Source organism: Schistocerca nitens, chromosome 12 (assembly GCF_023898315.1).
Source record: "Schistocerca nitens isolate TAMUIC-IGC-003100 chromosome 12, iqSchNite1.1, whole genome shotgun sequence".
Lineage (NCBI taxonomy): Eukaryota > Metazoa > Arthropoda > Insecta > Orthoptera > Acrididae > Schistocerca > Schistocerca nitens.
In genome coordinates, this window is record NC_064625.1 from 46,730,455 (window position 1) to 46,744,701 (window position 14,247).

The window sequence follows — 14,247 nt, forward strand, 5'->3', positions numbered from 1 at the left end:
TTCTGTCTTGCGTTTCCTTTGACCAGTAGGTACGCAGGAATGCACCAACAAATTCCTGATAGGTCCGACACGTCGCTGCCACACCCCGCATCTTTTCCGCGGCTTGGCCTTCGATGTGTCCACACATGAATTCTAATTTTGCGTGGGTTGGCCATGATGACGGTAATGAATTAGTAAACTGCGTCACCCAGCTCTTCGGATGCATCGACCCTCCATTATCTCTGAACTTTTGGAATTTTAGTATCGACAGGAAGTGATTGTGATCAAAATCCTGTCCGATCCTCGCACTGGTGTTGTCACTCGTTTCCGATACTTGCACGTCTGTTGAGTGTCCTGATCTATCTTGCTGATAACTGTGACGTGCTACCTCTGTATCACAGTGGAAGTGGCACTCCGAATTCCCTCTCCTAAGTGGACTACCATTATTTGAACTATTACTAGGTGTTTCTGCGTGTGCATTGTTAGTTCCGCACTCTGTCACTGGGCTGGAGCACGGCGGGCTTTTCCTCGGAGACACAATTCTGTGTACTCCATCATTGGTATCCGAACGCGCAGTGCTCGTGTGCCCGTTTCGCTCTAGTTTTGCTATCCGACTCTCTACTTCTTTCATTTGTTTCGTGATGTTCGTAACCGCAATATTACCTTGGGTTTTTAAGAACGCTAGGGATTTTGAGTGGGCTTGTGTCGCACGTCGCAAGCGACCTGCGAGTTGAGAAGTTACTTTTGCAACTTTCATTGCCCCCATTGCTGCCGTTTTGGCTAGGCCTGCTACTTTTTGTGCTACCAGTGACATCTGTTTTGCTTCTCCACATTCTTTCTTTATTGTTAATAATTCCCCACGAATTTCCCTTATATGCGAAATTATTGCCTCCGTGTCCTTCTTACGCTGTTCGTCAGCTTCTTCTTTCTCCTTCTTACGCTGTTCGTCAGCTTCTTCTTTCTCCTTCTTGCGTTGTTTCTCATCTTCTTCCTTCTCCTTCTTACGTTGTTCGTCAGCTTCTTCTTTCATTGATCGTAGGAAGCTTAGTATTGGGTTAACGTCATCTTCTTGATCCTCTTCAAACATGGGCGATGTAACTCGGGACACCTGGGCGCTAGAGCTCTGACGTGACCGAGCTGGCCTCTGTCTGCACTCGTTCGTTTGACTATAAACTTCTGCTACCGTCTCGACCTGTGTGCCTGTCTCTGTTCCATCCTCCAATTCACTATCATAATCATGGCCGCGACGTTGCTCTAAGATCGCGTCCAAATCACCGTGCCCATCAATGACCCTGTCGTCCTGTCCTGCTAAAAATGTGCCCATCTCATCTCCGAACCTATCCCCGTCAGTAAACTGCCCCTTATCCATTATAGTATCCACTTTTGTTTTAGCTTCGCTCACTAATAGTCGTGCCTTACTTCTCGTGATCATTCATGAGAAACAAAATTTATCCAAAATACACAATAAAAATAATCTACTCCCTGTATTTTTACACATAGACATAAAAATTTCAACAACGCTGTTCCAACGCTGTAATCACAAACACAATTTGATGTGGTACAGAAACCGCACACAAATCCGACAAAGTGCGATGTGGTACGCACACCACATCAACGAAACACAAAAAACAATGAACAAAAAAAATATATACACTGAAAACAAAAACTGTAATCATTCGCCGCTACTTAAAACTAAACGCGGAATTACCAGAAAAAAACTTGAGTATTAATCAATAAAAAAATTAGAGAAAAAAAATTTGAATGTTCGTACTAAGAATACTGTTTGTTAATCAGTGATTCTCAGGAAAGATCCGAGGCTAAGGGTCGCCATATTATGCGAGGTGCCGGGGCTAGCAGTGTGTTTATCACTAAATTCTATTAGCATCCACATATGTAAATCATGCTCTAAGCCCCCCCTATTCTAACTCCGACTTTTGCTGTTGCACAAGGATAAAAGAAATACGCGAACTGACTCTAATCAACCCTGCTAGTGGAGTAGAAGAGAGTTTGGCACCTGCAATAATTTAATTTGATACATAAGTTAAATAAACCAAGGTTTCATTAGCATAGTGAGGAATGATAGGGTTGCTCTATCGATTAACATAATGAAAGTTCTGTCCAAAATAACAATATGATTTATTAAGATTAAACACAGAATAGTAAAAGAAATACAGGAAATATTTATAAAACATCAAATTGGCTAAAATTGGAGATTCATACAAACACTATAAAGGTGAAGTTGTCCCTAACTTAGATCGTGAGGTTTAAGACGAAGTGGTATGTGGAGCCAATTCCTTTCCACTCAAATCTCAAGAGAGACACACAGCTAACCCAACAGTAATTGCTGCTATTCGAAACAGAACAAAGTTAGAAAAGGATGAACAGGCGCGCTCTGCTGAGCTCTGATTGTCACCTAGGAAAATCCCTATCTGCCGGTGCTGCGGACGTACATTACCAAACGGTCTTCTTATCTCCCAGAACACGATCTGGCGTACCACAGGCGAGGGCTGGTTGCTTCGACGTCCTCGACCGAAAGGCGACTGCCGACTACCCCACAAGAGCACCCGTACAGGCCGAACACAGAACATTTCCGCCCCCACGACAGTGGCCGAGGTTAAACGTTCCAATCAGCAACTCGAAAACCGGCGGAAATTCCACTCCATTGCCGGAGCACTACCATTCCACCAATGGAGATTCTTGGCGCCAATTTCTGTGCTGATTTTGCTACGTCACGGCGCTATGCCCTGAGCAAACCAATCACCGTTACTATTTTGCAGAAAGTGCGGGAATTTTCCCGCCACAACTGCCAGGGTACACAAGTCATTCCCACGCCTCGCTGGTAGCCCGCCAGAAAGTGTTTTCGCTAAGTTTCTCCGAAGTAACGGAACCTCTAGCCCAGCCGCTACTTCACACCCCAGCGGGCGTGCCTCTTGACAATGTCGGCGTCTGCAAAGCATTCACTCGACTGCCTCACACACGTCGGCTTAACCCGCCTGTCACCGGACCACCCGGGTGACGAGAGACGCTGCGTGGGAAGTCCGCGTGTGAAGGAATAGCAGCCCTCCACCGCATGCAAGTAGAGAGGAGAGTCGTAAGATAGAAATATGAGAGGGGGCTCATGCCACCTCTCAACTCTACAAACTGTCTAGTACATTAAATCTGGTGAGCCGTTAGGCCGTTTGTTGTTATCCTGGTTTTTAATGAAATTGGGTATTTAACTCTGTTAAATTGTTCATAAGGTCTGTAGTAAATCTGGTTTATTAAATGGTTGTTTGAAATGCCATGGGATATTTTCTTGGGTTTACTATTGAATCTTTTAATTACTTTAAGGAAATTTGTCGAAATAATATATGCTGTCCAAATTGTGTTTTAGATCGTTCCGAAGTCTAAATACCATTGAAGATAGCTTTGCTTATAATTACTAGCAAGTAAGTACCACTTCCTAGAGGTAAGCTCCCGATTCTCGCAGAAACTTCAGTTTGGTGCAGACATGACCCTGGCTGTGTAGCCTAGGTGACTTATTGACTATTTTTCTATTTCTAGTAACTTCCTGAGATTAATGATTTCAACCTGTTCAGTTAAATGGTTCCAGAGGAGTTCATTACGCCATCATTTTGCTGTTTTCTGTTATAGTTCGCAGCTCGTGGTCGTGCGGTACCGTTCTCGCTTCCCGCGCCCGCGTTCCCGGGTTCGATTCCCAGCGGGATCAGGGATTTTCTCTGCCTCGTGATGACTGGATGTTGTGTGATGTCCTTAGGTTAGTTAAGTTTAAGTAGTTCTAAGTTCTAGGGGACTGATGACCATAGCTGTTAAGTCCCGTAGTGCTCAGAGCCATTTTTTTATGTTATTAAGCGGTGTTTTCTTTGTGCAATTTTGAGTAACTTTACTGTTTCATTATCATGGCAGATTTGAACGTTTTTTGCCATTGAGTTATTAACGCACAGGCGAATTACACTTTCTTAACTTGTACATTTTAGCTCATGTTTCATCTGAGTGGTTAACAGCTTTTAGCTTTACGAGCCGCGGGTCTCCTGTTTGGGGAAGCGTTATTACCTTGGTGGAGCTGTTCATGCTAGCAGCGTATTTCTTAAGTTTGTTTAGCCAGTGCTCTTATTTACAAGCTCGTAAGTTAATATTTTCCGCCAAATATTTAAAGTTTCCCCTGACATATTTTCTGAAACATATTATTTCAGGCTGTACTCATTGTGTTACTATCTGGAAACTTTCAGCTTACTTCCTCTAGTGGTCAATGCTTGAGATGTTTTTTCTAATTATTTTGCCATCACTTCCGTATTTTATCTATTCCATACATGTAAAATCTTGCTCGACCGCAGCTGCTGCCACTTAACTTTCATGGTTGGTCTGCTCTGAAAATTGAGTGTTTGGACTTGTGATTTGCTAATTAGTAATCGCAGCTACAGATGTTGCTTGCAAAGTCTAGTCTGACTAATACTGAAATTAATTTAAGTTTTTTTAAACCCTTTTAACAGCTGTAAGGGGTGACTTGTTCTTAAAGTTTTGAGAGAATAATAATTTAATTATTCCAAGGTCAAATTGCTTTAATTAAGAAATCTCTGATTATCTTACAATTTTGTATTTTTTACTGGTTTCTTGCTTGTTGCTTACGGCCTTTGACGACTGGGTTAAGCTAATTATTTGTAAATAAAAAATAGAAAAAAAGAAAATCCTGTTGGTCATTCTTACGCATGGTTAATGGTTAATATTCGGCTTGTTAGTGTAATGTGTTCTGTAAATAAATGTGAACTGTCAAAGGAAAAATAATACGATTATCGTGGGTCCGCGTTCCCATTTACCTTTTTCAGTTCTCATCTTGTGTAAGTGGATTTCACTGACGACGAATGGCGTTGTACTGTGTTCAGCGATGAATCGCGGTTCTGCACTGCCCCTGATGACCATCTTAGGCATTTATGGCTGCGATCTGAGGAGGAGAGCTCCTATTCTTCGAATATTTCGGAGGCACAGCTATGTTGCTCCTAAAACGTCATAATGTATGGAGCCATCAGGTGTGACCTCAGGCCACGGCTTGTGCTGACTGAGGCACAATAGTATCTATGGACATCCTGTGTTTTTGCAAGTACCTCTCATGTGACAGTATTGCGGTGCCATATTTCAACAGGACAATGCTCGGCCACTATCGCACTTCTATCTGCACACTATCCGCATGGAGTATTCCCGCGGGCAGCGAGATCTTCACATCTGTCCCCATTAAAACATGTGGGGGACCAAGGCCAGATGTCAAGTATGTCCCTGTGCCAGTACCCAGAATATGAAGCGAAGGACCATCTGCGACAGCTGTGGGTCAGCCTAACACAGTAGAGGATACAATGACTTTGTGACTGCCTTCTCAACTGAATCAGTGTGGGCATCCAGGAGCCCTATTCTGTATCGTTCATACCGATTGGTGCAGTCGGTTTGCCTCGGTTGTGACGTCATTTTCGGTTCTTTATCCGAAGTTGCTACTCTGTAAGCTTGTTTGACCTGTTACCGATCGGTCTGTCCGTCGATTTTTCGACAACTGTACTGAGAGGTTTTACGTTTCATATAGCTTACTCGTTCGGTTGGGTGTGATTTATTTACACCTAGACATTTTGAGCGGTTTTAGCTTCGGATTTAGGGTGTTACTAAAGAATCGCCAGGACGCATCTGGGTGGAAAGTGAGTTCATAATAGACTGTTTTCCTTTGTTAGAAGTACGGTTTGTATTGATGTTACTGTGAATGATTATAACATAAAAAAACCGTTTCGTTCAATATTCTCTCAAAATACCTGTTATTTTTACGTAATTAACAGTTTAAAAAAAAACATTAAATTTCAAAAGTTCGACTCTGTTTACCTATATCACATAAATGTTAGCAGAAATTACTAGTGACTTCGCGGACTTTTCTCCGCAAATGGTTTACTTATTAACTATAGAAAACGCGCTTAAAACTTTTAAGTAACAATGGGAAGGAATTTTGTGAAGCTTGACAGAGGAAACCTTCGAAACTTTCGTTTATTTACGGCTTACGCCCGCAGACCATGTGCAACGTCGTACTGGCAAGTCGACTCACATAGCCAAGTTCTTTGTAAATTTGACTCGAGCTTGTAAACACTGAGATAATATCACGTAGCCTCTCAACCTTTGAAATTTCACTTTCTCTTCCTGCTCCCGTTCTGTGTACTTCACTTTCTTTGTCAGGCAGTGTATATTGTTTTTTAATTGTTTCAGTGACCTCTCCTAAAGAGCTGCACGACCATATAATACTTATCGAAGTTTGCGTTTGGAACTTTCACAAAAATAATTTAACTGGGGATATTAACCGCCACAGTAATATGGTGTTTAAATTTCAGTGAAAATGAGCCTACCGCGTATGCACCCGCTCCACTACGTTCGTCGACTGTTTATGAGAGAGGTTTTACCACAACATTAACAAGCTTTATGTAACACTAGCTGCAGTGGCCAGTGTTGCCCGGGATTTTTAATATCTGCGACACAAAGTGAATGGCGCTGTGCCTTGTTGATACTCACAGCGAGTGCAAGCCGCATGGAAACTGCCATCGCTTTAAATCGACGAGCGTGTATGAATCAGTGGGTGTCAACGGAATGCGACGAACGAATACGTCTTCACTTGTGGTGCTCATAGAAATCAGGTTGTAGGTTTCAAGTTCTGAGTTTTGCAAATGTACACCAATTCCAAACCAGAAAGCTCAACAATAACAACTACATCATAGATTATGCTTTGATTTATATGTTACATCTCGAATTAGTGTAATACCTGTATATCTGTAACGCAAAATGCTCCTAAAATATAACTGTAAAGTACATACTTTTATCCTTTCAATACACTTAATTTTCTGCAAGAAGTATTTTGACTCTAAAAATATACCTTATGAGAGGGTGATTAGTTGCATCATCTGGTATTACATTTTGCCATAAGTAGGCCACTGTGTTTTCGGATCATTCGTCTTCTATTGTTTCAGGACAGCTTTCATTGTCTCGAGTATGGCTGTGTTTGAGCACGAACTGTTCGAACAGTTTGTCACAGTTCAGGAAACCTCGGTTTCTGTTCGACTCTTTGATCGGCCTGCGATCTAGTGACTTTTGTTGGTACTACATCTACAAGCTGCCTTAGAGTTTGTATGGCACTGCGAATTTTAATAACGAAAATAATTGTGAAACACGCACTAAAATATCTTCAGGGGTCACATGTGACAATGGCAACCAATCAATAAATAAGAGTTTACAATCACGTTTCTGTCAAATTCTCGAGATCTAGTGACGGCTAATGGCGCTGTAATTTACTGTCGTGATAAGAATCAGTTAAGTAAGCACTTTTCATTAATTTTCATTCACATTCACCCCATACTTGCCTCTTTCCTTCCCACATCCCTACCTGGCCCTCTTCAGCGCGCCCCCCGCTCATCTCTCCCATCTCTTCCCCTCCCTCCCTTCTTCCCTTCTCCCTCATCTCCTTGCGCCTGGCAGATCCTCTGTATTGATCATCGTCAGTGTGTCACATCAGTGTTGTGTTTAGTGCTGTTTCTCCTGTGCGTCAAGAGGTGTGATTTTAATTGTGTACTGCCTTGAGGTTCGCCGTCGGTGTTACGTTATGTGCTATGCCATCCGTCGATACCTTTATGCTCGTCATACTGTGCCTTGTGTTCTTTTAATCGTCGCAGTGTGTGGCTTTTTGTGTGTGCTACTTTTAAACACTTTTTTATCTCCATTTTACAGTCACCCGGTTTTTTGTCTATTGCCTTCCATGATGTTCCCCCTTTTTTATATCTATGTTCACCTTATTCTCTCCTTTGCTGTTTTTAAATGTCTTCTCTTGTTTTTGTTCTATGTCTTTCGGCTGAAGAGCAGCGCATATGCTGCTGCCAGCCCGCCCCGATGGGGAATTGAAATACAATAAAGAAAAAAAGAATTTCATTCATAATGTTTTTCAGAAAGCCACCACTGGATTCTATTCAGTGTTCTACACAGCCTTTGATCCAGAAGGAAACCACTTTGAAAATCTCCTCTATTAAATTTAAGGTTGGCTCCCACAGCGTATATACGATAATAGGAGTATATCACCCATTATTTCTCGTGAGTAGACAAAAGCTCTGGAAAACCTATTTTGGGTCACCCTGTATCTATATCCTTGCTCTTTGGATTCGATGCCATGTTCCCATTAATTACGGAACATCAGGTACACGTGTCACAAAAGTTCTTTTTATACACCGGAGAGTACAGGTACGTTATAAGCTTACATTTACTTTCTTGGAGCTGGATATTAGCAAGTTCATTGCGTTTAGCAAACGGTGTTTCTGTTCTTGCTAACTTGTCTCGGAGTCAAGTGATACAGAACTCGAGTGCAGGACAAAAGCAGTCAAGAAGAGACATTGTGCCGCACGAGCAACGTCTGGTGCAGCCGGGAATCTCAGGTGGGGACAAAACCAAGTTATGCCGTAAGCGAGGCCCCACAGAGATAAGGCCGGAGCGCCGACGTAAAGCCAGCCACGATGTCGCCTCAGAATTTCATGAAAGCCGCGGCGCTGCGGCGGGCAGCAAACCTCGGGCGCAAATGCAAACTGCGAACGCGGAATTTTACGGCCGGCAGCGATCGTCCACTGTAACGGCACTTCTAGGCTAACGCACGCCGCCCCGCCAGCGTAGCCGTCCCCAGATTATTTCATTCCAACGGCACTGGCTGGCTACGACGAGAAAAAACAAAGGCAGGACTCTGACAACTTTCTGATGTCTTGGTAACAGTTTTTATTGTTCACAGATTCGCCTTACGTGTTTCGACATGCCGTCGTTTTCAAAGGCTATAAAATACAACATGAAACTGGAATCAAAAGATATGAAACTATGGTACATTTCACCATTGATTCTCTGCCTCGTGATGACTGGGTGTTGTGTGATGTCCTTAGGTTGGTTAGGTTTAAGTAGTTCTAAGTTCTAGGGGACTGATGACCATAGATGTTAAGTCCCATAGTGCTCAGAGCCATTTGAGCCACCATTGTTTGGATACACACTATAATAAGTGAAATCAAGAGGACTAATTCGCTAGCCGGTGCTGGATATATGGTACACGCTGAATTTTTTTGTTACATCTACATTTTTATCGTTACATCATATTAAGCAATTTCATCAGTAAACAATTCATCGAATTCACTTTACAATGTTTTACAAAAAGGTATTCTTTAGTAACCAATACGTAACAGATCTTTGAGTGATTGAAAGTAATAAAGGGCATATTGTAAGAGCACGCTGGGGCCGACTGTCTGTTAACAAACAATATTTGAGAACTTACAGCGTACAGATGATTACTAGCATCAGTTAAAGTTCATAACTACCATAGTATAAGAATTTAAAAAGTCTAGAAAGGGTGCTCCATTGATCGAGACCGGGCCAAATATCTCACGAAATAAGCGTCAAACGAAAAAAATACAAAGAACGAAACGTGTCTAGCTTGGAGGGGGAAACCAGATGGCGCTATGGTTGGCCCGCTAGATGACGCTGCCATAAGTCAAACGGATATCAACTGTCTTTTTTAAAATAGAAACCCCCCGTATTTTATTACATATTCGTGTAGTACGTAAAGAATTGTGAATGTTTTAGTTGGACCACTTTATTCGCTTTGTGATGGCGCTGTAATAGTCACAAACATATGGCTCACAATTTTAGACGAACAGTTGGTAACAGGTACGTTTTTTAAATTAAAATATACACTCCTGGAAATGGAAAAAAGAACACATTGACACCGGTGTGTCAGACCCACCATACTTGCTCCGGACACTGCGAGAGGGCTGTACAAGCAATGATCACACGCACGGCACAGCGGACACACCAGGAACCGCGGTGTTGGCTGTCGAATGGCGCTAGCTGCGCAGCATTTGTGCACCGCCGCCGTCAGTGTCAGCCAGTTTGCCGTGGCATACGGAGCTCCATCGCAGTCTTTAACACTGGTAGCATGCCGCGACAGCGTGGACGTGAACCGTATGTGCAGTTGACGGACTTTGAGCGAGGGCGTATAGTGGGCATGCGGGAGGCCGGGTGGACGTACCGCCGAATTGCTCAACACGTGGGGCGTGAGGTCTCCAGAGTACATCGATGTTGTCGCCAGTGGTCGGCGGAAGGTGCACGTGCCCGTCGACATGGGACCGGACCGCAGCGACGCACGGATGCACGCCAAGACCGTAGGATCCTACGCAGTGCCGTAGGGGACCGCACCGCCACTTCCCAGCAAATTAGGGACACTGTTGCTCCTGGGGTATCGGCGAGGACCATTCGCAACCGTCTCCATGAAGCTGGGCTACGGTCCCGCACACCGTTAGGCCGTCTTCCGCTCACGCCCCAACATCGTGCAGCCCGCCTCCAGTGGTGTCGCGACAGGCGTGAATGGAGGGACGAATGGAGACGTGTCGTCTTCAGCGATGAGAGTCGCTTCTGCCTTGGTGCCAATGATGGTCGTATGCGTGTTTGGCGCCGTGCAGGTGAGCGCCACAATCAGGACTGCACACGACCGAGGCACACAGGGCCAACACCCGGCATCATGGTGTGGGGAGCGATCTCCTACACTGGCCGTACACCACTGGTGATCGTCGAGGGGACACTGAATAGTCACGGTACATCCAAACCGTCATCGAACCCATCGTTCTACCATTCCTAGACCGGCAAGGGAACTTGCTGTTCCAACAGGACAATGCACGTCCGCATGTATCCCGTGCCACCCAACGTGCTCTAGAAGGTGTAAGTCAACTACCCTGGCCAGCAAGATCTCCGGATCTGTCCCCCATTGAGCATGTTTGGGACTGGATGAAGCGTCGTCTCACGCGGTCTGCACGTCCAGCACGAACGCTGGTCCAACTGAGGCGCCAGGTGGAAATGGCATGGCAAGCCGTTCCACAGGACTACATCCAGCATCTCTACGATCGTCTCCTTGGGAGAATAGCAGCCTGCATTGCTGCGAAAGGTGGATATACACTGTACTAGTGCCGACATTGTGCATGCTCTGTTGCCTGTGTCTATGTGCCTGTGGTTCTGTCAGTGTGATCATGTGATGTATCTGACCCCAGGAATGTGTCAATAAAGTTTCCCCTTCCTGGGACAATGAATTCACGGTGTTCTTATTTCAATTTCCAGGAGTATATATATATATATATATATATATATATATATATATATATATATATATATATATATATATATATATATGTGTGTGTGTGTGTGTGTGTGTGTGTGTGTGTATGTGAAGTTCCTATATATTGTCTGGCACGCAAGATGGGGACGAAAGAGCAGAAAGTGCTGTGAAGAAGACGTCAGCCAATTGCACACTGGCCGACCTCTCTCCAGGACGACAACACGACAACAGCCGCAACGTGGTGTTGCAGTCGGCGCACGAGCGATTCGACATAGCATCTCCGAGGTAGCGATGAAATGGGGTTTTTCCCGTACGACCATTTCACGAGTGTACCGTGAATATCAAAAATACGGTAACACTACAATTCCCCGACATCACTGCGGCCGGAAAAAGATCCTGCAAGAATGGGATCAACGACGACTGGAGAGAATCGTTCAACGTGGCAGAAGTTTAACGCTTGCGCAAATTGCTCCAGATCTCAATGCTGGGCGATCAACAAGTGTCAGCGTGTAAACCATTCAACGAAGCATCATCGATTTGGGCTTTTGGTCCATTCGCGTACCCTTGATGACCGCACGGCATAAAGCTTTACGCCTCGCCTGGGCCCGTCAACACCGACATTGGACTGTTGATGACTAGAAACAGACTGTTGATGACTTGAAACATGTCGTCTGGTCGGACGAGTCTTGTTTCAAATTGTATCGAGCGGATGGACGTGTACAGGTATGGAGACAACCTCATGAATCCTGCATGTCAGCAGGAGACTGTCCAAGCTGGTGGAGGCTCTGTAATGGTGTGAGGCGTGTGCAGTTGGAGTGATATGAGGCCCCTGATACGTCTAGATATGACTGTGACAGGTGACACGCACGTAAGCACCCTGTCTGATCACCCGCGCCCATTCGTGTCCATTGTGCATTCCGACGGGCTTGGGCAATTCCAGCAGGACACCCCACACGTCCAGAATTACTACAGAGTGGCTCCAGAAAGACACTTCCTATGGCCCCATTGTTGAGCATATCTGGGATGCCTTGCAACGCGCTGATCAGGAGAGAGCTCCACCCCCTCGTACTCTTATGGATTTATGGACAGCCCTGTCAATTCCCTCCAGAACTACTTCAGACATTAGTGGAGTCCATGCCACGTCGTGTTGCGGCACTTCTGCGTGTTCTCGGGGACCCTACGTGACACTAGGCAAGTGTGCCAGTTTTTTGGCTCTTCAATCTACATCTACAGCGTGTTTTCGTAAGAGCGTGCAAACATTTAACAGGACACAGAAGATGCTCCAATGAACAATTTGAGGTCGGAGGAGTCAGCTTAAGGACATAATAGAAATAAAATCACATTACTGTGTCCTTTTTTATTTACTTTAGTTACAGTTAAGTGCACACAATGAACGTACCATTTGTGCTATACCTTAAAAAATGTGCTGGAACTGACGGTCATCAACCTCAATGCAAGCATGGTATCGTCGAACAAGGTTCTGACGCACCCTTAGGAACATACCAGATCTACCAGTCTCCCGCATCGTCGGTCGGGAGATGTAAACACTCGACACGAGGGATGATGCCTGTTAGGAAATCGTTCCCTGTACAGCCTTTCAGCAGCGAAAGCATTGCAACATAAGTTGCCTGGCAGTGACTTCTGCGAAACAGTTACCGGTACTGCTCCATCATATTGTACTGTACGTCTCTGAATAGCACTGAATAATGAATGCGTCTGTCATTGATTCATAGCACGTTTTGTCATGGGTCAATTTAAGTACGATACAACAGAACCACCTTACGGACAAGTAAGTAAACAAAACTTGTATGATGACTTCCTAGTAATCAGGCTCGTCTTCCTTCTTCCCTTGCAGGAAATAAAGACTGAATATGTAAATAAATAGCATAGTTATTTGTTTTGCAAATCAAACTGCCTTTTCCAGCTGCCAGTTATTTTATTTATCCCATACGCGTTTCGCCTTCTCCTGTCCTAAGGCATCATCAGTGCGATCTATAATGAGACAGTTTTGTTAGTTACAGATTATCAAACAGTTTACTTCGCGATTTTTTGTAAAAATGTAATTACTTACACTTTGTTGATCTGCGTTTCCTCACATCTGGTCTGGAGGTCGCGCTACCACTTTTATCATTGTTCTATATTCACATCTTTGTGTTTTCGCCGTCCACTCCCTCTTCACCATGTTTCTCACTCTTTTTTGTGTTGGACTATCGTTCTTCTGTCACTCGATACAACTATTTCGTCGTACACTTCTTTTCACAACGTAAATATTGCGACTCCATTACGTGTTTCATCCTGCTTGGTATGTTTACCTATTTGTTGCCAACCTAACGAAGTATATGTTCGTTACTAACATCTGTTATGCTGTTTATACCGTGTGTGTGCGCGTGAGTGAGAGAGAGGGGGGAATAGAGCTGATTTTTTTTTGGGGGGGGGGGTGTTGGCGGTTGTACTAGCTGTTAGCGAGTGGCTGAAAACTTTGGTGATAGCTGTTCTGACTTTTCGTTTCAATATTCTGGGGAGGGGTCATGGATGAGTGAATGTAAAGATGTTGGGTTCTATTATTATTATTACATTGGACAGTATTATTATATTTATCCTTTTTGCGAACTTTATTTTATCTGTTAGTGTAAATAATGAATTGCTGGCATGTGTACTTGGTCATTCAACAGGATTTTCCCCTCTACTTTGGTTTTATGTATGTGGTAATTTTCTTGCGTGGTCAGAAGGTGCCTTTTATTGTTGATTCTAATTATTCTCATGTCATCTTCTCTAGTGGTTAGTTTGTGGTCATTTTCTCTTAGGTGTTCAGCAAATGTGGAGTCGTTTGTCCCATATTTCCATGCTCTCATGTGTTCCTTGTATCTGACATCAAATGTTCTCCCTGTTTGCCCTATGTATGTACCTTCACAAGGTTGGTTGGTTGGTTTGGGGAAGGAGACCAGACAGCGTGGTCATCGGTCTCATCGGATTAGGGAAGGATTGGGAAGGGAGTCGGCCGTGCCCTTTCAGAGGAACCATCCCGGCCTTTGCCTGGAGTGATTTAGGGAAATCACGGAAAACCTAAATCAGGATGGCCGGACGCGGGATTGAACCGTCGTCCTCCCGAATGCGAGTCCAGTGTCTAACCACTGCGC